The sequence below is a fragment of the Apus apus genome, chromosome 15 (assembly GCF_020740795.1).
Source record: "Apus apus isolate bApuApu2 chromosome 15, bApuApu2.pri.cur, whole genome shotgun sequence".
In the NCBI taxonomy this organism is placed as follows: Eukaryota; Metazoa; Chordata; class Aves; order Apodiformes; family Apodidae; genus Apus; species Apus apus.
Window position 1 is genome coordinate 1,962,270 of NC_067296.1, and position 25,508 is coordinate 1,987,777.

The 25,508-nt window shown below is 50.4% G+C and overlaps 1 protein-coding gene across 1 annotated transcript in view; it reads right to left on the minus strand.

Moving 5' to 3' along the window:
- Positions 1-25,508, minus strand: part of RALY (RALY heterogeneous nuclear ribonucleoprotein) — a 120,805-nt gene that overhangs the window by 56,479 nt on the left and 38,818 nt on the right. The window contains exon 2 of the mRNA XM_051633534.1: positions 22,890-22,979. The gene's annotated coding sequence lies outside the window, so the exon portion shown is untranslated. The remainder of the gene's footprint in view (positions 1-22,889; positions 22,980-25,508) is intronic.

A 25,508-nucleotide genomic window follows, 5' to 3' on the forward strand; every position in this document is an offset into this window, starting at 1 on the left:
ACTCCATTAATGGAGTCCCTGCTACTCACTGTTCTCATAATATTTACTCACAGGCTGCTGAGAGCTTCTTGACAGAGCAAATATTTGTGTAACACCCTGAGTGTCCCACTAACAGGGAACAGCATCATCAGGAGATGGATCAATAGGCAGATGAAAGTTTGAGGCTGCTCCTCAACAAAGGAGCCCCAGCAAAGGCCAAGAGGTGTATTCCTACAGGGGTGACAAGGGGGGACATGCCTGGGGACACTTCAGGGTTCCCTCCTGAGGGGACCCAGAGCTGGTCTTGGATGCTGCTGGTACAGGCTGAACAACCCCACTCCCTCAGCCTGACTCCACAGGAGAGGTGCTCCAGCCCTCCCATCATCTTTGTGGGCCTCCTTTGGACTTGCTCCAACAGGTCCATGTCCTCCTTGTGTTGGGGACCCCAGAACTGGACATAGTGCTCCTTGCAAGTGGTTATAATTATGTGAGATGAATCCCACCACAAAGGCTGCATCCCCCTAGGAGTTCCTACCCCAAGACACAACCCAGAGAGAGCACAGTCAAATCCTTCAGTGTTGGCTGGGATGCAGATGGAGGAGGGGAAAGGGCCTGGCCCACTTTTTAGCAAAGCTGGTCTTCCTGCTCAGCACGTGAAAGATCAGCTGCCACCTGTGAATGTGCTGTGTCCTGGTGGTGTCTCAGCTGAGGAAAGGTTGGGCACAGTCCCAGCATCCATGGACCCAAGTTTATTCCCTAGGTGCCAGTTTGTCACTCTCATCTGTGGCAGCCCATGCCCTTGAAAGTGAAAATTTGTCCTTGACAAATCAGTGTTTGCTGTGAAAAGAGATTGTTCCCAGTGAGATAGATAGATGCACAAGGTTTGGCTGAAGCAAAAGGGACCATCTGCAGGGAGCAGGACAGAGAACTGTGTTCAGTTTTGGGCCCCCTGCTACAGGAAGGACATGGAAGGGCTGGAGCATGTCCAGAGAAGGGCAATGAAGCTGGTGAAGGGTCTGGAGCACAAGCCCTAAGAGGAATGTCTGAAGGAACTGGGGGTGTTCAGTCTGGAGACAAGGAGGCTGAGGGGAGCTGCTGGCTCTGCACATCTACCTGAGAGGAGGGTGAAGGGAGGGGGGGTTGGTCTCTTCTCCCAAGTAACAAGCAACAGGACAAGAGGAAATGGACTCAAGTTGTGCTAGGGGAGGCTTAGATTGGGTATTAGAAGAAATTTCTTCACTGAAAGGACAATGAAGCACTGGAACAGGCTGCCCAGGGAGGTGGCTGAGTCTCATCCCTGGGGGTGTTGAAAGATGTAGAGATGTGGTGCTGAGGGACATGGTTCAGACCCTGGACTTGGTAGAGTTGGGTTAATGGCTGGTAGAGGGAGGTGATGGTTGGTCTTGATGATCTTAAAGGTCTTTTCCAACCAGAGTGATTCTGTGACTCTGTGATTCAGTCAGGACGAGCAGGCACTGACCAATCAGGGCCTTGCAAAAGAGACCTCCCAAATCTGTCAGAGAATCACCCCCTGCTTGGCAGGGCCAGAGAGCAGCAGGGCAGGAACAGGAAAGGGTTTGCTGTGAAATACGGGAAATGAAATCACAAAGCTCGTAGAAAAAATATACCCACTATGTTTTCTTAGATTAAAACCCCAAGTCATATTTTACTGTTTCTGTCCCTGTTACAGCTTTCATTCACCTCATGAAAAACTTTGCAGCTTCAAAATAAAATATTTCCTAGGACAATTTGCACTGAGAAAGTAATTTTTAACCTAAAAAACTCTTGAATGAAAACTCACCCATTTGATTTTTGGTCTGTAGAACAAAAATCCCCAACGCTGTGGCTAGAGAGAGCTATGAAACCTAGGAAAGGTGAACTTCTCATCAAATCCTACAATCCCTGCATTATTGATGTATCATCCTCTGCAGGTCTTCCCTGCAAAGAGAGTGAAAAATGCTGATTATCTGTAACATTGGTCAGCAAACTGCCAAGTGCTAGACGTGTGCTGTGCTGCTCCCACAACAAACAAATACTGCTGCTGCTTTGCCCTTTAGAGCATTGATTAGATCTGCTTAAAACAAATGGAAAAGGGAAAATATCCCAGGAGGAACTTAGAGTTGCTGGACAACTAAACCTCAGCCCGGGCCAAGAGGTACTATTAATTATATGGTTTCAAAAGCAGTTGCAGTGGAAGAGTAAAGATGTAGCATCCTCTCATGATTCAGCACATGCTGAAATCAATGGCAAAGCCCTCTTTGACTTTAGGGGTGAAAGAGCCCTGTCTTGCTTAAGCTCCAAGCTCTAGAGCAACTGACCCCAGCTGAAGAAGAGCTCCTTCTCCCTCAGACACCCGACCTCCCATGGCATTCTGCAGACCACAGGCATCATTTAAGGAGAGAACAACCACATCCCTTGCTGTGCTCCTGCACCCATCCCTTGCTGTGCTCCTTCATCCATCCCTTGCTGTGCTCCTGCATCCATCCCTTGCTGTGCTCCTGCACCCATCCCTTGCTGTGCTCCTGCACCCATCCCTTCATCACCTCCTCACTCCTCCTCACCAATGGAAAATGATGACACTGGACAGCCCTGACTTCCTTCTCTGCAAATAAAACCCATGCCAGAGATTGTGATTCACCAAATGAGGAAGAGCAGAGCCCCTTCTTAGTCTAAATATTGATCTTTAATCTCCAGAGGCTTCTGCCATTCAGAGTATAAGCTTCACTTCTAATTAATGATGTTAATGAATCCTCTAGCACTAGCAGGGTTTCAGTGATGTTTTTCCAAGGGCTTTATCAGAAAGACACCAGGCCTGGTTACCCTGCTGGGGGAAGCTATTTTGGAGAGCAGCGACCCACACTCCCTGGTTAGTCCATGGCCTTGGGACACCGGACCAAGGCAGCTCTGCTCCAGAGCCCTCCTCATCCTCTAGAGCCTTCAGCCTTCCTCTGTTTTTCAGGAGAAACAAATCCCAAGTTACTCTTTGCAGTCAGAGATGCCTTCTGAGGCAGGGGCCCACCCCACATGTCATAGAATCTCAGAATCATCCTGGTTGGAAGGGACCTCGAAGACCATCAAGTCCAACCATAACCTAAATCCCCCAACCATAACCTCATCTACCCCTTCAGTGCTCAAATCATGTCCCCAAGCACTATATCTACATTTCTCTTCAACGCTTCCAGGGATGGTGACTGCACCACCTCCCTGGGCAGCCTGTTCCACTGTCCCACCCCTCTTTGGGTAAAGAAATTCTTTCTAATATCCAATCTAAACCTCCTGGTGCAGCTTCAGGCCATTTCCTCTCATAATACAAGGCAAGCTCAGGCTACCTTAGCTGGGAGATGCTCTGCTTTTTATTTTGAGGTTTGAAACCCCAGAAGCTCCATCTTCCTCCCTGCCCACCTGAGCCAGCCCATCTCTCACTCTGCCAAGAGAAATCCCTCAGACCAAACTACTTGTTAGTTGGGAGTTTCATAGAAAATAGATCTGCTTCCTTCCCAGGTTGGAACTTTGCTGACTCCAAGGAAAGGGATCTTTAACTGCTCCCCAGACAGCTGTATTTTTCTTACCCAAGTGCACACAAACTGCAGCCTATGACCAATTAAACAGACAGCTCCTCATTTCCTCACAACAAACATCATGAGTCCTTCAGTTTTATGTTCCAGAGCATTTGCAACTCAACTTGGTAACTTCAGAGTCAATAATTATTTCTGGTGTGTTTTTTTTTAAAGGTAATTCAGGCATTAATTGAGAATCATGAAGTTACTTCACTCAACATCTTGCATATTCATCCCTTGGCATGCTTTGCCCTACCTGCTCCCACCACCCCAAATGCTGTTCCATAATTGCAGCTGGAGTTTGGAGGGAGACAAATCCCTCCCAGTTCCTCATCCCAGCTGTGCTCCTGGTTTTAAACACTGAGACCAGGGATGGGTTGGTCCAGGGTGAGGGAATATTGGATCATGGAGGGATAAGCAAGATTGACCTTGAACTAAGCTATGTTTGCTGATTGGAACAAGGTGGGGGAAAAGCAACCTGGTCACTATGGAGAATTTTAGTGAGAAAAGAAGAAAATCATTTTCTAAAAGTGTTCTTGTTCACAACAACCACAACGGTTTCATTTTATAAATTATACATTTTGTTTCCTGCCTACTGTTCTGGGCTATTTTTAGAACTGAAAAATAGAAGTGGCCCAACAGAAAGCAGATTCTTGGTACTAAGAAAAAGATAATCTAGTCAGCAGCTCAAAGGTCTTGTCGGGTGTCCATACACCCATTCCACTGCCTCCTCTGGAACAGGGTCTGGATAAAGGAACCCCCTAGCCAGGCAGGGGCCCCAAACTTGGGAGGGGGGCTCCAGACCCCAGACTGACTATGGCTGCATTTGCTCATATAATTAATTATGGAATCACAGAGTCAGGTTGGAAGGGACCTCAAGGATCATCTGGTTCAACCTTTCCAGGTAATAATACAGGTGAAATGAGGTGGCTCAGCACCTGTCAAGCTGAGCCTTCAAACTGGCCAATGTGGGGGAGTCCACCACTTCCCTTGGGAGATCATTCCAATGTCTGTGCTCATGGGGAAAAAATTTCTTCTGGAGTCCAATTGGAATCTCCCCAGCAGTAACTTGCACCCATTGGCCCTTGTCTTTTGCATGTGATTCCTTCTAAAAAGGGGGTCTCCATCTTCTTGGTAGCCACCCTTTATGTCCTGGTACATGGTAATAAGGTCTCCCCCGAGCCTTCTCAACAACAAACCCAGTTCTCGTGGCCTTGTCTCACACCAGGAAAGGGAGGAGATGAGTGTGGAAGAGGAATGTGGAAAAGGGGAGAGGAAAAGAAGCCAGCATCTCCATCAGGTGGGGTGTTAGTTGCTGCATGTCCCTAGTTCTGCAGACACCACCAAGGGGACAGCAGTGAAGGGCCACCCTGGCCACCTCCCCTCCCCACACCTCGGCAGCTGCCTCTGCCACCTGAACGTTTTCAGAAATGGGATCTTCTTCTTTGTTTTCTTTTCCCTTCCCACCAACATCCCGACTGGCAGGAGGCCTCACTGCTGGGACGGATCCTTTCCAAGCCCCAAGCCAAGCTCAGGCAAGCAGCCTGTGTGCACAGGCCCAGGCACAAAGGCAGTGCCCTCTGCTTCCCAAAGCAGCTCCCTGGCAGGGATATTCCTGGTACCAGAGGGCTAATCCAGGCCAGCCTGAGCTGGGTTGGCACCACACACCAGGATTAAGACTTCCATCAGCTGTCTCATCACACAAAGAGCAGCATCACTATAAAAAACCCCAACCTAATACCTTGCAATTTTGCAAGTTTGATACTAATGCTGAGGCTTAAGGAGAAATCACGAGTCAGCTGAATCCAGGCAGGAGTTCTTCCAGCCTGATGATGCTCCTGCCTGAGAATGAGCTTCCCTGCACCAACGAGGCAGCTCTGGCACTGCAGCAGTGGGCAAAGATACTACAGAAGATGAAGGCAAATAAGCCCAAAACATTCCCTAGGGATGGACACACAATTGTAGGCACTATGGAAATCTTTCTGGAAGCGAAATGAGGTTCAGCAGACCCCAGGGGTTGAGGAGCAGAGAAAGGCAGGAAGAGGTGAGGTCTCACTGACCAGATCAGAAGTCAGTCTGCAGTAGGAAGCATCCTATTCTCATAGCACAGTGGTGATGTCTGGTCATAACCATGGACATCTTGCACTTCTTCACCCCACTGCCATCCCTGGGGAGCTGCAGCTTCAGTCCCAGCAGAGGCTTTTGGGGTGCAGGGACTTTGGGATTAGTCATTGGGGCACTCCCTGCACCCCTGCAGCTCTGGGGGCAGGGAACTCATGGGAAGGGCCAGAGACAGGAGCTACATCTCTGCTCCCTGTCTTACCTTCTCAACAGGTTTTCAGCACAGACACCATGACACTGGCCACGACATAGAATTATAGAATTATTTGGGCTGGAAAAGACATTTAAGATCATCCAGTCCAACCATTAACCCAGCAATGCCAAGGCCACCCCTAACCAGTGTCCCTCAGCATCTTATCTATGTGGCTTTGAAATCCCTCCAAGGATGGGGACTTCACCACTGCCCTGGGCAGCCTGGGCCAGGGCCTGACAACCCTTTCCAGGGAGAATTTGTTCCCAATATCTAACCTAAACTTCCCCTGGCACAACTTGAGGCCATTTCCTCTTATACTTGAGAGACTGACCCCCCCCTTGCTCCAGCCTCCTTGTCTCCAGGCTGGACACCCCCAGCTCCCTCAGCTGCTCCTCATCAGACTTGTGCTCCAGCCCCTTCCCCAGCTCCACTGCCCTTCTCTGGACATGCTCCAAGTCCTCAATGTCCTTCTTGTACATGGGGGGGGGGCCCAAAACTGACCCCAGGATTCATACATCTTGCATTTGAGGTTCTGCACCCATAAGCAGCACTGTCTGGAGGAGACTTCACCTGTCTGCATGCAGAGCTGACATTGACCAGGTCCCTGCCCACAGCAGGTGTGACACCTCCCTCTGGATCACACCATTAGGAGTTCAACAGGCAGGATTGAAAGGACAGACAAAGGACAAGTAGGACAGCAGCCAGCAGAGCCCCTCTTGTGGCTTTGCTTCCTCTTGCAACCCAATGAGATCCTGATAAGGGATGGTGAAGGATTTTTGTGCCACGTGCAGCTCAGCAACGGAGCTTCTGATCTAGGGATTACAGCTCACCAAGGAGACAGCTCTGTGGAAAAATGCTTATGAGGAAGAAATGCCACCACTGTAAAGAAAAACTCAGGGAACCATTTTCTGAGGTAATTTCTTTCAGAAAAATAGCCCTATAAACTCACAGAACGACTGCCTGGCACTTGGCAGCTGGTTCCAAGAAGGACAATGCTCCATACTCACTCCAGGAGGCTCCTGTCCCCACCCTGCTCCCAGCACCTTCATCAGCACTTGCTTTGAGGCAAACAAGGCTGAGCTTGCTCCCAATTACTTCTCCAAAGAAATAAATCCAATGCTGCATGGTTTAATTCTGTGGTCTGTTACGACCAAGCAGATGGCCTCAGTATTTGGACTTGTGCCTCAAATTAATCCAAGACCTTCTGAACACCAGGCATGCCTCTGACCTTCTGCTTTTGAATTAATACTCTTCTGAATAAAAACCTACATGCCACTGAAACTGCTGGGAGATCAGCCTCCCCCTCTGGTTAAAACATTTACTATTGACTTATCCATAGCCAGGAGCATCTCAGGTGCATCTGGGACTGGCTCAAGGCAGCAAGTCAAGCAAGTCACAGAATCATAGAACGCCAGGTTGGAGGGACCTCAAGGATCATCTACTCCAACCTTTCTAGGTAGGAACATGGTTTAGATGTGATGGCCCCACATTCTGTCAAGCTGAGTCTTAAAAGTGTCCAGTGCTGGGGAATCCATCACTTCCCAGGGGAGATTATTTTCATGTCTGACTGTTCTCACCGTAAAAAACTGTTGGGATCTCCCCAGCAGCAACTTGTACCCACCACCCCTTGTCACTGCAAGGAGCCAGCAACATCAGGTTGGAAAAGACCTTTTAGATCATCAAGTCCAACCATTAACCTAACTCTATCAAGTCCACTGCTAAACCAGAGAATCACAGGAAATCATTGTCTGAGCCTGGTTTGAAAAATCCCAGTGGAACAGCTGTGGGTTGACCATTAAACCATGCTCTTTTTATGCAAAATGAGGCCCTTTTCGTAATCCATTGGTTGGGGAATCCTTCTCATGACAATGGGAATGGCCACAGAGAGGCTGCCTGCACTGGGGGTGCCCTGATGGCCTCAGTGAGGGGCAGGGCTGGGCTGGGAGCCATGGAATCACCTGGGTGGAGGGTTCCCATGCACCCTACCTGTGGGATGAGGATGCCTAAAGGAATCCCCTTATCAGAGAGTCCTAAAGCCAATGAGGAGAACCCACATTTTACATTGCTCATCAACGCTCCCAGCAGCTCCAATGAGTGTTACTGGTAGTATGGAACTCTGCACTTCCCCCAGACCCCTGCACACAGGAGGCACTGCCCAGGCTGTGCCTGCAGCTGGCAGCACCAGGGCCCTACAGCAACACCCCTTTCCCCACATCTCCCCACAGGAGGAAATGGTGTCGAGTCGGGCCAGGGGAGGTTTAGGTTGGATATTAGGAGAAACTTCTTCACTGAATGGGTTCAAACACTGCAAGAGGCTGCCCAGGGAGGTGGCTCCATCACCAGCCCCGTGTTCAAAAGCCGTGTAGATGTGGTGCTGAGGGACATGGTTCAGCACTGGACTTGGTAGAGGTGGGTTAATGGCTGGACTCGATGGTCTTACAGGTCTTTTCCAACCAGAAGAATTCAGTGAAATGGGCACTAGCTGACCTTCCACAGCTGGTAAAGACAACTGCAGCCCCTCCAGCCCCTGGGCTGTGCAGCAGTGAGGCTGCAGCCCCCTCACTGCCTCACTCCTGCCAGGCCGTGGGGCTTGGACCTCCAGGACCACAGGTCCCCTTATTTGTTCTCTGCTTGGGGACACGAGAAAGAAAAAGCTGCCTGAAAGGCTTTCCTGTTCCTTATTATAAACTCTCCGCGCCCTCCTATGGTTTATTTTTTCCTCAAACTACCAAATAATATCACTTGCTTTTACAATCCTGCAGGTTTCATGTGCCACAAAGCAGGGTCTGCGGGCGCTCCCAGCCCCCGCGTGGCTTTGACTTAGAGACTCCCTTCATTGTCCTTTTTTTTGTTGACAATCTACAAAGGAGAAGTCCCAGTGCAGTTTTTCCACCCCCTGCAAACAGAGATATTGTTGCTTATTTATAGCTCCTTGTTTGCAGGGAGCCTATGGAGGCGAGGGGAGATGCCATTCCTGGCGGAAGGCCGAGGGACCGAATCCATCACCGTGCTCAGGGGCCTGGGGTGTTTCACAAAAGAACCTCAATTCACAACAGAAGATAAATTATCCAAACAGCTACACATCCTTGTAAAGATGTGGACAGCAGAGAGATGTGCTGGAGAGCAGTGTAGGTGAAAGGGACCTGGGGGTCCTGGTGGACAGGAGGATGACCATGAGCCAGCAGTGTGCCCTTGTGGCTAAGAAGGCCAATGGCATCCTGGGGTGCATTAGAAAGGGAGGGGTTAGTCGGTCAAGAGAGGTTCTCCTGCCCCTCTATTCTGCCTTGGTGAGGCCATATCTGGAGTATTGTGTCCAGTTCTGGGCCCCTCAGTTCAGGAAGGACAGGGAACTGCTGGAAAGAGTCCAGGGCAGAGCCACAAAGATGATGGAGGGAGTGGAACATCTCCCTGATGAGGAAAGGCTGAGGGAGCTGGGGCTCTTGAGCTTGGAGAAAAGGAGACTGAGGGGTGAGCTCATCAGTGTTTACAAATACGTAAAGGGTGAGTGTCAAGAAGATGGAGTTAAGCTTTTTTCAGTGATGACCAGTGATAGGACAAGGAGTAATGGATACAAATTGGAGCATAGGAGGTTTAAGGTGAATATCAGAAATTTTTTTTTTACTGTGAGAGTGACAGAGCCCTGGGACAGGCTGCCCAGGGAGGTTGTGGAGTCCTCTTCACTGGAGACATTCAAACCCACCTGGACACCTTCCTGTGTGATGTGCTCTGGGTGACCCTGCTCTGGCAGGGGGGTTGGACTAGATGATCTTTTGAGATCCCTTCCAACCCCTGGGATTCTGTGATTCTTGTCTGTCAGTTACTGTCAAGATACAAACTTTGCAAAAATAAAACAAAGCAAAAGGCCTTTTTCTAGCTCTAACAATGAAGTACAGCTCTCTCCTCCTGTTTCCAAGCCTGCCCAGGCTGCAGCGACAAAGGCAGTTGCCCCTGTTTCTACTTCCCGGATTAGGCATGTTGAAGTGTCAATCTCAAGTCCCATCTAATGGATCATTGATTGACCACCCAAATGGTCTTCATCAACTTTAAAAGCTTCCTTTAAGGGGTGGAGAAAAAAAATTCTCCCAGTCTAAACTGGAAACCATGATATGGGTAGGGTGGGGGGCCCTTCCTGCATGAACAAAGGGTATTTCTGTGTCTCTAGGTAGAGATCCAGAGGGGGAGAAGGAAGCTGCTCTACTTTTCCTGTGCAATAACAAATATTGTGGAAGATTGGAAATCTTCTTCAAATTAATTTGGAAGAAGGGTGAGCACTTCACAGACACCCACAGATTTCCCTGAAAGCATCAGGGAAATGATCTGCCTTCAGAGTTTACAAGATGATCCCAACTTTGACATCAAAGTCAAACGAAGAATGGAAAATAGGAAGAACTAAGAAGAAAAAGAGAAAATAATAAAAGAATCAACAGAATAAAATCAACTGAATAAACTAGCTGAACACAAGGCTGTGGCATTTAACTTCAGAACACACTGGAGGGAGGAAGGTCCTTATGCTGGAGAGGAATTCCCACTTTTTGGGGCCTATCCCACACACAGCTCTGCTGAGCATTGCAGCCAGCTCTGCCTGGAGCACAGACAGACTATTGCAGTGAGACAGTTCCCATCTTTTATTTCTTAGCCAAATACAACCATGCCAACACCTCCCTGCAGAATTACAAGTGTTTATAACTAGCCCACCAATTAAACCAACAATGTTCACTCACTTTCTTGGGGACAGACCTTCATGGGGACTTGTGGGACCTTCCTTTGCTTGGGTGCTGCCCTTGCCAGGTGGGACAGACCCATCTGATCCACACACACCATGCCCTGGAGCTCAGCCACCTTCTCCACTGCCTCTGAGACTCTCCAAGCTTTCTATGGGTTTCCCCATTTCCCATATGGTGACAATACCCCATGGCTGACCTACTCCAGGGCTGACCAATAGGATGACCTGGAAGATGGGAGGTGATAGATCTAAACATATTCTTTGCTAGAATCACAGAATCCCAGACTGGTTTGGGTTGGAAAGGACTGAAAGATTGTCTAGTTCCAAACCCCCTGCATGGGCAGGGACACCTCCCACCAGCCCAGGTTGCTCCAAGCCCCATCCAACCTGGCCTGTCATCAGATGTAAGCAGCTCAGCTACACAAGGTCCCATCAAAACAGACACAAGATACAAGAGGACAGATCTAACCAGAGCATTTTTTAGCATGGACAGCTCAGGGGACTATGGAGATAATCCCAGTTTGGAGCCACAGCATGTCAATGCCCCATGCCTGTCCTACAGGAGACCATTTAATAACTCTAGATCTTGCCTTCTGTGAGTTTTTAAAAACATATGGTTCCTATCTCTGACCCTCTCCCACTTTTGGGCTCAGCTTGCAAACCACATGGATACAGATGACAAAAGAATCTGTGTATCTGCAGCAATGGAGTTTGCAAACCCGTTGTGATAACAGCAGGAACTGGTCTGTAAGTAAATGGACCATTCACTTAGGGATTGTAAATAAGACCATCCAATTCTTCATAACCATAGAGCAAAGATGAAGGTTCTGTCTTTGTCCAAGCCTGTGGACACCCAGCTCCTGTGAGCTGGGCTGTGGCAGACAGAGGACAGGTAAAAGGCAGAAGAAAAGTCATTCATTTCCTCTACCCTTCCACAATATCCTCATCATTTAAATGTAGACCAGGAAACAGCTTCAGAACAGGAGGAGAGTTGGGCTGGGAGCAGCCAGGACAGGTCTCTCCAGGACAGGTACAGCTGCACCTTCTCATCTCCAGGATAACAGGAGAAATAAACAGCTGCTGAGACCATCAACTTCTCCCCTTGGTTAGAGGCGAAACCTGGTGGAGTCAACGAGTCTGTCCCTGCCCCTGGGAGCAACCACCTGCCTGCAGGCAACTGAGTGGAGCATCTACACCAGGTTATGGCCATCAAACCTCTTGGGTTTGGAGGAGGCTCACTGGAAAAGGACCATTTCCTTATCATGGCAACTTGGACAGGAACTACCCAGAGCTAATTTTGAGACACTTGGAGGTTGGGGTGGAAACTAAGCCCAAGCAAAGGGTGGAGTTGGGGGGGAGGGCATCCTAAAGCAATCTCAGCCCTGTTGGACCAGGCATTAGAAGGCAACAAGGTCACCAATGGGAGGAGAAGTTCATCCCAGCCATTTTGAGGGGGAGGGAAGAGCAGGAGGGAAGCACAGGGTGAAATCAAACTGGAGAAATCAATAAAGGGAAAGGACAGAGGGGGGCAAGGGGGTAGGGGAAGAGATAAATTAAAGGCTTGCCCAGGGGTTATGAAAGCTAGAGAGCTATAAATTAAATAAAAGAGGGCAACAGGGACGAGCAGGGGAGTGTGAAAAATTAATTAAAGGAAGGGAGGCATAACCAAAGCATAAAACATGGCTGCTGTCAGGAAGCTTAGAGGACCCAGGCAATGGAGAGGCTGTGGAAGGTGTAAGAGGAGCCAAGGCAGAGGCTGTAATGGCTGTGACCATGTGTGAGGGTCAGATAAACAATGCAGAAGCATTTTCAAACCTGTGTGAAGCAGGACCCGTTGAAGCAGACAGGAGGCCTCCTGCAGGAGGAGGAGGTGGTGCTGCTGCAGAGGTCCTGCTGCACCAAGCTCCACTCCTTGGCTTTTGCAGCCAGTGTGCAGTGGGGTGCTGACCCCCCTGTCTGCTGACCCTCCTTCCTCTGAGCCCCTCAAAGGAGAGGGAAGATGGGGCACTTTAGCTGGGTCTGCTGAGCAGGTCTGAGCTGAGCTGGCTGCCCCTGGAACCCACCTCTGGCTCTGCACCATGAACCCACAGGCTCCCCACAGCCATCCCTGAAGGTATCTCCCTGCAGCTGCAGATGTGTGGGGCCAGCCCCAGGTCCTGTGGCCCATCCCCTGCTTTTGGCCTCTGGTGGGTCACCAGGAAGGCAGGAATCAGCCCTGGGATGGGGACACAACAGGTCTCCAAGGATTCACTGTGGTGTGCCAGGGAGGATGAGCAGCAGCTCATCAGGTCAGTGCAGAGCAGGACACAGTGTCCCAGGGCCACCAGACCTGCCCTGAAGGACTTGGTGTTGGTCAGTCAGGTCCCACTCCCAGCCCTGCAGTGTTCAGAACTGGGGCAGCCTGGCCAGGACCAGTGCTCAACTGGGACAGGCACTCCCAGAAGTGTCTGGTTTTTCAGCCCAGGATTTGGGGCACTCCCAGGGCTGCCCAAGGCCACAAGAGCCTCCTCCAGTTACCACATCAGTCTGAGCAAAGAGCTTTGTGAGCACCACACAGCTCCCTCCACTGGCATTTCAGCAGAGGGCTTCCAGTTGCTGGGCTTTGGGGGGATTTCTCACGTGGAGCAGGGATGCAGTTATTAGAAGAGGAGCCAAAGAGTGTTTGGGGGCACGTGTGTGGGAAATGACTCCATGGAGACTTTCGGGCCCTTCAAATCACAGGGGAAAAGAAAGAACTGGACAAGTCTGGATCCCACCTGCCTCTGAAGCAGCATTCTTGACATGAACAGGCTGCCCTGGTGCTCAGAGATGGCTAAGAAAATTAAAAGCAGAGGATACCTATGCCAGAGGAGGGAATGGGAAATAATAAAGGCTCAAAGCTGTGACAGCAAGTGAAAAAAAAAGAAGAGCAGACTTTTTGGATGTTCCAGGAGGGGCACAAGCAAGATCAATACACTGACAACAGCAGCCAGAGCTGGACAAGGTGCAGATTCAGAGCATCATGATGGGGCTGAGCCACTCCACCCAGGAGACAGCACAAGGACTGATGGGTCCCACCAACCAGGCAGCCAGTGAATGCTTGCAAGGCAAGTAGGACAGAAAGTCATGGATAATCAACATCAGAGGAAGCTAAACGGGCTCCCTAACCTCTGCCCTACCAAACTTCTCCTTGGCTTGGGTTTGAACTGGACTACAGCCAAGTGATGGCTCATTGTACCCCAGACATGACAGGGAGGTCTCAGGGAGGTTGTGAAGTAAATAGAGGAGCAAAAGGGTGTATTTCCACTCGTTTTTAACACAGCAGAGCAGAGCCACGCGGGGCACTAGGACTCAGTCCAACGAAGCCCCAGTTTGAGCTCAGCAGTGTGGAGATGAGCACCACAGGGAGCCTGGGTTGGATCCAGAGCTGAGCATCCTGCTCCTGACCCCCACACCGTGTCTCCACAGGCACACACTGCCTGCCCTCATTCTGTGTGCATGCCTGAGCAGCAACAAATCCAGTCTGCAAACACACACCCCGGAGAAATTTCCCACCTCCTGTAGCACTGCTGCCAGCTTTGCTGCTGAGATTCAGGGAGAACTTTGGTGCACAGCAAAACCAAAAGCTGCCTGTTCTTGCACACAAAAGCACGAGCAACTGAGAGCCCTTGGGTTATTGTGAGGTGATGGGTCACCACTCACCAGGCCATCACAGCCCATCAGCTGACAAGCAGCTCCACAGTGCTTTAATCCCAACATAAGAAGGACATGGAGCTCCTGGAGTGAGTCCAGAGGAGACCATGGAGATGATGGGAGGGCTGGAGCAGCTCTGCTCCGGAGCCAGGCTGGGAGAGTTGGGGTGTTCAGTCTGGAGAGGAGAAGGCTCCAGGGAGACCTTAGAGCACCTTCCAGTGCCTGAAGGGGCTCCAGAAAAGCTGGGGAGGGGCTTGGGACAAGGGCAGGGAGGGAGAGGACAAGGAGGAAGGGATCAAAACTGGAAGAAGGAGATTTAGGTTGGACATGAGGAGGAAATTCTTTGCTGTGAGGGTGGTGAGACCCTGGCCCAGGCTGCCCAGGGAAGCTGTGGCTGCCCCATCCCTGGCAGTGTTGAAGGGCAGGTTGGATGGGGCTTGGAGCAGCCTGGGCTGGTGGGAGGTGTCCCTGCCCATGCAGGGGGTTGGGACTGGATGATCTTTACGGTCCCTTCCAATCCAAACCAGTCTGGGATTCTATGAAATGGGAGTACAGTGCAGACATCCCCCATGGCCAGGCACTATGAGGTGGGTGCTGCAGAGCCCACAGCCACCACCAACCCTTTCCAGACTAAGCTCTTCCCAACACTGTTGCCCTAAGCTCTTCTGGCATGGCCTGGGGAGCCCCACAGCCTGGGGTGTGTTTTATGTTTGATGCAACCCAGGCAGATGTTCAGCCTGCAACTGCAGCCTTCAGGCAATGAGCAAGGCAGAGCTGAGATGAGGAGGAGACAACCCATGGCAGATGAGCAGGGGGCTTGTGCCACATCCCAGTTCCCAGCCAGCAAGGCAAGGCCAGGTTTTTAGGGAAAGATGCAGAGGAATGAAACAAGGGTTGATTATAACACCTTCCCCTGGCATGTAGGAGAGAATAGGCAAGAGACCAAGGCTGCCATGAGCCCTGTTTGTCCCTCTCCTGTGAAAGGGTAGGAACAGCCCATGGCCTTGTTTCTACAGAGCTTGTACACCAGGGGAAAGCTGGGGACCCAGAGCAGTCCTCCAAGGTCACCCAGCACATCCCAAAGTCACCCTTACTGATCCACTGACCCTGCTTTATCAGTTGAACCTCCACCCCTAGGAAGAAAACAAAATAGAGATATTTTAGAAGAAAAATACACCAAAACAACACCCTACCCCACCAAGCTCATCCTAAACACAGGGCAAGTGGCATCATCCAACATCCTCTGGATGTCCCAGCACCCTGGTCACAGGACCCCAACCTATGCTCTCCAGGCAGCACCAGGTCCCTAAGGTTACTGCAACATCTCCCTGTGTCCCACCACTGCCTGGGCAAGGACAGGTCTTCTCATGGAAGGAGCACATCTAATAATGAAATGCTACAGAAGGGGGGAGGTAAAACAAGCAATTTTTTGGCTCATTTCTTGATATCTCCAATTCAAGTCAAGCTAAAAGCAAATCTCAGGCCTGGATTTCTGCTGATGAAGGAACGTGGCCATCTGTCTGTTTGTCTTTTCCACACTTCTTGCTAACCCTTAACAAAAAAATAATCCATGTTCACATGTCACTTTTGATGCATCTGACAAGGGCAGAGCCATCATAGCCCATCAAGCACACGCTGATCCAGCCTTGCAAAGGGAAGCTGAGAAAAGATGTGCAAAGAGAGATCTATTTTTGTATTTTCATTTCAAGGCATCCCTTGACTTCTGCTTTCTGACTCACTTTCCAGCTCTGGTTCCCAGAGATGAAGCCAGAAAACTGCAGCTGGGTAGGAGAGCAGAGAGTGAAGGAACAGCAATGAGGTACTTATCTCTTGTCCCCAGTGTCTGGGCATCTCATGGAGGTGCTTTCATGGTTGTAACATCAGCTCAAGCTGGAGCAGTAAGACTATTCCCTTTTGGAGGCTGAGAACTGAGATATTCAGGTCCAGCTCCTCAATGCTGACTGAACACCTTTGATGGCTGAAGCCCAGCCAACTGGCCAGAGAATCTGGGAAAACTGTGGTGGAGAACATGAACCCTGAGGCAGACACTTCAACCCATCCCCATCTAGCATTGAATCCCATCCCTGGCCATTCTCTCCACAACGGGCAATACTGCTGGAGTGGGCAGCAACTGGGTCTTGACAGGAGAGGTAGAAAATACCTTGTGGGTGATGAGGAAAACAAGCCAAGGAAGTGAGGACCTGGTAGTTCAGAAACAAGTGAGAAGAACCCAACCTCAGTCCTTCTGGCCAACAGCTTGTTGCTCTCGGGAGGATTTAAGGTGTTGATTAACACAACTCACACCACTCCAAGCCTGGGGCCACTTTCTTGACTTCTTCACAGATTCACCCCAGCTGGGTTCCCATTCCAAGAGCCAAGGGACATGCCTGTGACAGACCACTAACACCTGGGGCACCTCAGACCTTCCCTGGGAGCAAGTGGGAGCTTTTTAAGGATTCATTCTGCAAACACTTTCACCTGAAGTTCGAGCACAGGCATTATCCTCCATCACAGCAGATGACTGGTGTGATCATCTGGCAGGTGGTGCTTACACCAGCAGTTATCTGGGAAAAGATTTTACATCTTCCACTTATGTCCTACCTGAATCTGAATTAACCTTCAAGTCTTGAGAAGCTCTGAGGTCTGAGATCATTTCAAAAAGCAAATCACGAAATGAAAAAAAACACAAAACAACCCAAATTCCCCAAATCGGATCATATAAATTGACAAGGTATTTTGATAAGATCAAGATTTGCAGAAAACTTAGTTCTCAGATTCTTATGAATTGCTTGTTCAGCTGTTAGAAGAATCAAACATTTTAGTTGATGGCAGGAAAACAGCTCAGCTCTAAAATTAATTGTTGACCCAGGAAGGCACCATTAACCCATGGCTTTCTTTGAGCAGGAGAGTTTTGACTGAAGATACAGGTTCAAAATTAGACATATGCTTGAGTTGGTTTGGTTTATCAAGGTTTTAAAACCCAAACCAGGTACAGGACAATCCACTGGATCATGTATGATATGTGAAGACATTTCTGATGTTCTGTTCAGCCCCACTGTCCTTAAATAACACTAAATGCTCTTCTCATTTACCAAGAGATGACTGAGGTACATGACCTTCCTCTTGCAAACTGCACGAGCTGGAAAGTTCAGAGCAGGAGGAGGCCCTGGCTGGCAAGGGCCTCTCACTCCATCCATCACTCACAGCTGGAACCACTGCAGCTTTCCTGCTCTCCTGACAGAGCATTTGAGGGCCTCAAACAATTAATTAAATGCAGAGGTAGCCAAGAACATCCCACAACATTGGACACTCTTAGGATGCAGCTGGATGGGGTTCTGGGCCATCTGGTCTAGACTGTCATTCTGCCAAGAAAGGCTGGACCAGATGATCCTTGAGGTCCCTTCCAACCTGGTATTCTATGATAAACAACATAACATGGCTATTCTAGCCCAAAACTCATCTGCTTCCCTGCAGAGCCCTCAGGACTGCAGTGTCTGTGTGAGGACAGTGCTTCTCTCACCTTGTGTTTGCTGGGAGGGTTCCCCAGCCAGCTCTCACTGGGTGAGCATGACCCTCCTCAAGACAAACACCTGTTCCAGACATCCAGAACATCCTCCTGCCAACCACTTACAAATACCACTCATGCCATTAGATTATTTCCAGCACAGACATGTGGGCAAACCTTCCAGAGAGTCTACTGAGAAAGGACTTTTAACTGGCTAGATCTTTATCTACTGCATTTCTTTGCTGTAGATAAAGATTGGGGAGCATTAGCTTTGGAGGCCATTTGTGTTTGTGTCCTCCACAGCCCAGACCACCCTTCTCCCCACCCCCAGTTTGCAGCCACCACGTCAGCTCTGCCTCTGGAGACAAGAACTGTGTCCTTGTTTCATCCAGGACCTCACACACTGAGAGCAAAAGAAAAAACTCTTCAGAAGCACCAAGACGCTCAGGACCTTGGCAGAAAAGTGTCAGGACAGATTTGTCCTCTCGGGGTGGTCTCAAGGCTCCCACTGCTGGAGCATGGTGGGTGTGTACGTGTTGAAATTTGCTTATCCTCATGGTTCCCTTTCACTTTCTGGGACAGCCTGGGGTCTCCAAAGGGTCAGCATGGGTGTGACAGACCCTGGGTGCACTTTCCAGGCAGCTTGTCACCCCTTCTCCCTGCCTCCAGGTCTCAGTGTGCCTAGGAGGAGTCTCTTTCTTCCTGTTTTTTCCACAGGTCGATTTTGGCTCAATAGTTTGTGTTGTCACCAAGGGCCAAAGCTGGGGGTGACAGCCCCCGGGTCCAGTGCTCCATCCACAGGAGGGATGGGATGAACAGGCAACTGACCCAACCTCTGCACCTCTGTGCCAGTTGCTGGCATCACTGTCCCTGCAAGGACCAGGCACCAATGCTGTTCAGAGTCTCCTTCCCTTTTTATCACTAAACAAACCCACATCATTTGTTCCGTCTACTGGGAACTGTCGGAGGGTAGTTTTAATGATTTGGGTTTCTTCTCCCTTCCTTTGAGGCTTTCAAAACCACACAAGCCACTGAAAATGACTAAATTTTGCTGCACTCTTGCAAATATTTGCATTTCTCTAAGTCTGCCCATGGTCAGAAACACATGGGGCTGGTCCCAGGGTCACTGCACCCACTCTGAACTGCTCAGCACTCCATCTGCACCTGGGAAGGGCTGCTGGGATCAGTACTGACAGGATGAGGGGGAATGGTTTTAAGTTTTAACATTTTGTGTGCCTCTGCCTGTGCAAAATTAATTAAAGGTTTCACCCAGCTCCTGGTGGAAAAGGTGCTCCCATTCCAACTGGCAGTAATTGGCTCCCTTGTCAGCACCCTCAGCAAGGACCAAGTGGCCACACAGCCTGAAGCTCCTGCAAACTCCAGCAAGACCAGCAATTCTGGAGCCCTCAACACAAGAAAGACATGGGGCTCCTGGAGAGAGTCCAGAGGAGGCCATGGAGATGATCCTTGGGCTGGAGCAGCTCTGCTCTGGAGCCAGGCTGGGAGAGTTGGGGTGTTCAGCCTGGAGAAGAGAAGGCTCCAGGGAGACCTTAGAGCAGCTTCCAGTGCCTGAAGGGGCTCCAGGAAAGCTGGGGAGGGGCTTGGGACAAGGGCAGGGAGGGATGGGATGAGGGGGATGGATGAAAACTGGAAGCGGGGAGGTTTAGGTTAGATATTAGGAATAAATTCCTCACTGTGAGGGGGGTGAGACCCTGGCCCAGGTTGCCCAGAGAAGCTGTGGCTGCCCCATCCCTGGCAGTGTTGAAGGGCAGGTTGGATGGGGCTTGGAGCAGCCTGGGCTGGTGGGAGGTGTCCCTGCCCATGCAGGGGGTTGGGACTGGATGATCTTTGAGGTCCCTTCTAACACAAACCATTCTAAGATTCTATGATCATTGCATTCAATCATCTTCCCAGCCCATGTTTGCAAAGGTATGAAGAGGAATAAAGAACTTATGCATGATCACATCAGAATCCACAATGCAGAAATCCTGCCATCTCACTGCTCACAGAGGGGTAATTTATTAAAAAAACCCACAACAAACAACAAACCAGCAACAAAAAAGAGAGAGAAAACAAGCCACAAAGGGCAATGCCAGGCTGTGCCAGACACCAAGTGCTTGTTGAAATGTTAGAGCTGCGAAGTGAGTGCTGCAGAGCAAGTGGTCAGCAGGAGGAGGTCCCTGTTGTCCCTGCTCTCCTGGCTCTCCTGGCTGTCCCTGCTCTCTTGGCAGTCCCTGCTCTCCTGGCTGTCCCTGCTCTCCTGGCTGTCCCTGCTCTCCTGGCTGTCCCTGCTCCACACACTGCTGCTCCCAAAGGGCTGAGGTCATTTTCTGATGGTTCCTGAACCCTGTAGAGCCTATGGAAAGAATTGCAACTTCACAGTGAGACACATGAGCTATCCCACTGCCCACTCATGCCCTCAACCAAGGTCTCTAGGCACAGAAGTGCCTCACCATCAGGCTTTTCCAGACGTGACCATGCCTCCCCATGTCCCTCAGCCTCCTCCACCCCGGACGCCGCAGCCTCAGCCCAGAGCAGGCACCACAACCTGCCACCTCCTCCTGACTCCCGGTGCCTTTTCTAAATACAGAAACCTGTTACATCGCTTCCTTCCTTGGCCCACGGGGTGCTAAGAAGGTCACCACCAAATCGTAGCTTAAAGGGCTGCCAGGTGCCACCCTAATCCTGGCAGGACAGGAGCTGTCGGAGCTGATCAACGCCCTGAGCGAGGGATCACAGTCAGGGCTTATTTGCCCTCAGCCACCGTGACGGCTCGTTCCCACACGGGGCTTCTTCTGAGAAGACAGACAGAAAAATACACCCATCCAGTTTCTGTTGAACTCCCTAAGGATGCTCCGTGTCCTCCCTTCACGGGACACTTCCAGCCCTCTGGGGGGGGACTCAAGAACAGGTATTTCTGCCACCTTCCCCACCCTGCCGGAACAACGGGCGCTGCCGCCAGCCTCCCAAGTTCTCCAGTTCCTCTGGGTGTTTTCTCCAGTTGCCTGAATGACAGGTATTTTCACAGCTTTTTCTGCTTCCCCCAAGAAACAGGCAGTTTCACAGCTCCCCCTGGAATCAGCCTGTGTTCTGTGGGCTCCTGGTGATTACAGGTTGAAGGGAAAAATGAAGAAGCAAATAATCAACCAGCGGCGTTCAAGAGTTCACAGGTCCTGTGAAAGTGAGGAACTCATGGATTGAAGAAAGTGCTGCAGTTCAGGCCCAGGTTAAAAGACCCTTCCCTCCACTTACAGTAAATACCCTGTATTTAGAAGAAGGCTCCATAGTTTAAAACCCTGTTAAAAACGCCAACAGCCAAAACAAGACTTGGAAACGCTTCTTTTTCAAAATGTCTTGAATAGTAAAAAAAAAGAATAAGGTGTCTCTTCAATACTGCTGAATCCCCTGATTTCATGTGCTGAGTTAAATTCTGGTTCATGGAATTAGGGCACAGTAGTTCGCTTTTTCATGCAGAAAAGGTTTTTTAGCCAGCTCATTTGTTTAACATTTCTGTATGTCAGATTTCTTTAGTCCTACTTGGTGTTAAGATGCTCTCCCTGCTACCAAGGGATGGTATATTAAGCTAAAAGCAGAAAATGATTTTAGACAAATCACAAGCTAACCCAAACTCCCTTTCTACTTCAACTTCCTGGTTTGGGTTTCAAAAAGTTCAAGTGAATTTGGAGCTCTCTGTTATTTGGAGCTTCCTAGATTAGATTTCCAAATAGGGTAAGAAGTGTAAAACTCCTGGATCCTTATTTACTCTACGTGGTATCTCCTGGGGTCCACCAAGCAACAGCAGAGCTCCTCTTCCCATAAGGTGAGAAGTTTTACCAGATCACACTTATTATTTCTCCCTCCTACATAAGTTCCCAAAGGAAAAACCCAACCACGACACCAGCTAAAACAAACATGTTACACCAGGACTGCAAACCCTGTCGAACTGGAGACTGAGGACCTGCTTGTATTGATCTCTGTGGGAGCTGGAGGGGAAATTCCACTGCTGGAAACATGACACTGCTCCATCTTCATGTCATGACTGTGCACAGTACGATTGCACCCTGAAATCTCCATCCACCCTTTGCTGATGGGAACTCCAAGCTTTAGTCACCTGGAGTTTTGTTACTCCATTTTACTGAAACAAAACTCCCACAACACCAGCACAAGATCTCCCAGCTCACATCTTCATTGGCTGCATCGCTCAGGAAGCCCAGCATGTGTCCAGCAGCCACTGTGGTTCCTGGACCAGCATTTCCCAGCACTGAGGTCACACTGTCACTGGACCTGATCCCTTAACCCTCTCCCATCCCTCCACAAAACCTCTTCTTCAAAGAGGTGCTTTCAGCCCAGCCGACCAGGCCAAGCTGTCTGGGGGATGATAAAGCTCATGTCCTGAATTGTGGCCTGAGGACACTGCTGGACCTTCTGGGGAGAGGGGAACACCTTTGTCCTGGTTGAAGCACTAAGGAACCCAGCCCTGATTCACTGGTGTTCAAGGAAACGCTTGGCTGACCCTGCCCAGAGGCAGCACCAGAGTGTTGATCCCCTCCTTCACCACACCACCAGCTCTGCCCCAGGCACAACGTCCCCAGCCTGTGGCTCCTCTTCCCAGCTCCTCTTGGCAAACTCTTGCTCTGGGCTGTGCACCAGGACAGTCCAGAGCAGAGTCCACCTTTACGTTACACAGAAGCCACACCAGTACAGAGGCTCATTCTCAACAAACTGCAACCATGGCTTTTAGAAGAAATACAAGCAACGAATCAGAAATTAGAAGGTGTTGAAACCCACCACGTCCACAAAGCTCAGAACCTGCCTATCAGGGTGTCATTACTGCAAGCCTGTTTCTACAGCACACCAGGGAATGGCAGATTCTCAGCACATCCATCAACCCTGGACTCAAACACTTACACCAGGCCTGGAGGAGACCACTTCCAGCAGGCTCAAAGAGAGAAAACCTTCAGCCCCAGTTGAGCAGGGAGCCACTCAGACAGCTCAGCATCTCAAGCAAGGTGTCCTTGCTGCCCCAAACCACAGGCCAAGTCGCTCCTCTCTCACAGCAGAACAGCAGCAGTTGGGAATTGCAGGGCTCTCTCCCAACATTCCTCACATCTGAAGGTATCTCAGGACACAGTGACTTACCGGGACTGGTGCAGGCACTTGGGCTGTGTCAGGTCCTTCCCGTCAGGCCTGGGAGCAGGCTCAGCACCCCTCTACAGACCCAGCTTCACCCTGCAAGAATCAGGACATGGAGGGGTTTAGCCAGTTGCAGTAAGCAGATAATCCTGTACTTTCTAACCCTCAGCAGAGATGGGTATGTTGTCCTGGAAAGAAAAGTCGCTGCCTGGTTGTCTGCAAGGATCAGACCCAGGAGCATCCGAGCTAAGACTCTTGAGCAGCTTAGCAAGGAGCTCAGAGGGAGCAGGGGGAGCTGCTGTGGGAGCAGGGAGAGCACTGGAGAAAGCTGCTGGGAAGGTGGCTCAGGTTGACCCCGAGTGTGTCTTCTTCTTCAAACCCCACAGGGACCACAGCATCATGTTAGTGCCTGCAGGGAGCCAGGGAACAAGCCAAGAGAGGTGAACAAGAAGTCTGGGGCCCAGCAACTGGGATTTGTTCAGGGAAAACAGAGTTTCTTCGAACTCAAACATCCCACAGCAAAGCAGAAACTTTTTAATGGTTTTGCTTAGGCTGAATGCCTTCCCCATCCTCCCCCCAGTCTCCTCAACTGAGGCTGAAGTGTTTATCTTGCTCCTGAAGTCTTCTCCTGCTGATAAACACAACCCCAAAGGCTGTGATGGGAGGGGAAATATGAGGGGCAGAGGGGACATGGTGCATCCAAGAGCATCAGAAGCTCTGAGCTCTGCTCTTGGCTCCACGACACATCACTTCAAGACCAAGGGCTGATAACCTGAAGTGGAAGCTGTACAGGAGATGGCACTGAAAAACCTCCCCACTGGAAAGATGAAGTGAGCTAAGAAAAGGAAGTCCACCTGTGCTGCTGCATGATCCCTCATTTCCCAAATCACAGAATCATTCTGCTTGGAAAAGACCTTTCAATCATCAAGTCCAACCATAACCCAACTCTGCCAAGTCCAGTGTTACACCACATCCCTCAGCACAGTTTTCAAACACCTCCAGGGATGGTGGTTCAACCACCTCCCTGAGCAGCCTGTGCCAGGGCCTGACAACTCTTTCTGGGAAGAAAGTTCTTCTAATGTCCAATTTAAACCTCTCCTGGCACAACTTGAGGCCCTTTCATCTTGTTCTGTCCCTTGTTCCTGGGGAGCAGAGACCAACCCCCCTGGCTCCAACCTCCTCCCAGGCAGCTGCAGAGCCAGCAGGTCTCCCCTCCCCTCCTTGTCTCCAGGCTGGACACCCCCAGCTCCCTCAGCTGCTCCTGCTCACACTTGTGCTCCAGCCCCTTCCCCAGCTCCACTGCCCTTCTCTGGACACGCTCCAGCCCCTCCATGTCCTTCTTGTCCTGAGGGGCCCAGACCTGCCCCCAGGATTGGAGGTGCAGCCTCAGCAGTGCCCAGCACAGGGGGATGATCCCTGCCCTGCTCCTGCTGGCCACACTAGGGCTGACACAAGCCAGGAAGCTGGTGGCCTTCTTGGCTTCATGTATACCTACATGAAAGACCAAATTGTCCTGTTGTTATCCAAGCTCCTAATGAGTCGTAATGAATCCAGGCAGCAGGAGCAGCAGGCTCAGCCCATGCTCAGTGCAGCAAACCTTCCTGGGATTTTTCTAGAACCACTTCAACCCACGATGCTGAAGTGAAGGAGGTGAGTACCCTGCCAAAATACAACAACATTTTTCAAACAAAGTAACTGCACTAAAATGTGCTGGTTTTGTTTGCACTCTGGGCTCCCAAGGCATTTCCCTTCTCTCCTTGAATGATAACAGGCATAAAAATTAAATATAAATTCTCCAACAAAAAGCAAACGGCACTGAAGGGTAATAAATCACGGGGGCTGGATGGCATGCAGAGGAAGTTGGGGGAAGGAAGAAAGGATGAAATAGTGTAGATACTGACAAAGATACATCAGAGACCCTAAAAACCTCCAGACTCTTCCTCAGGGCAGGGGACTCACCACAACAGGCTGAATTTTGATGAAGCTGCAGAGGGTCCTTGCCCGGTGAAGCGGGGGGGACGTGGTCCTCACAGTCCCACTGGGCCTCAAGCACAGTCACTGTCACCCCAACACCAACATATTTTGTACCACCCCAGGAGCCATGACCAAAGGGCCCCCAGGGATGCACCCATGGGACTGGTCCTGCCCTTCTGTTCCCCCAAATCCATGTGCCAAGAGTGAGCTGCTGTGCTGGCTCCAGCCCTGGGATCCATCAGGGACTCCAGAAGGAAAGAGGGAGCAGCCCAGTGCTGCAGCAGGGACACAGAATCACAGAATGGTAGGGATGGAAGGGACCTCTGGAGATGATCCAGTCCAACCTCCCCTGCCAGAGCAGGATCCCCTACAGCAGATCCCACAAGAACACATCCAGGTTTGGGATGTCTCCAGAGAAGGAGACCCCACAACCTCCCTGGGCAGCTCTGTCACCCTCACAGGAAAGAAGTATTTCCTTGTATTCAGGTTAAACCTGCTGTGCTCCAGTTTGTGCCCATTGCCCCTTGTCCTGTCACTGGACACCCTTAAGCAGAGTCTGGCCCATCCTCCTGACACCCCCTGGAGATATTGACCAGCACTGATCAGATCCCCCCTCAGCCTCCTCCTCTCCAGCTGAGCAGCCCCAGCTCT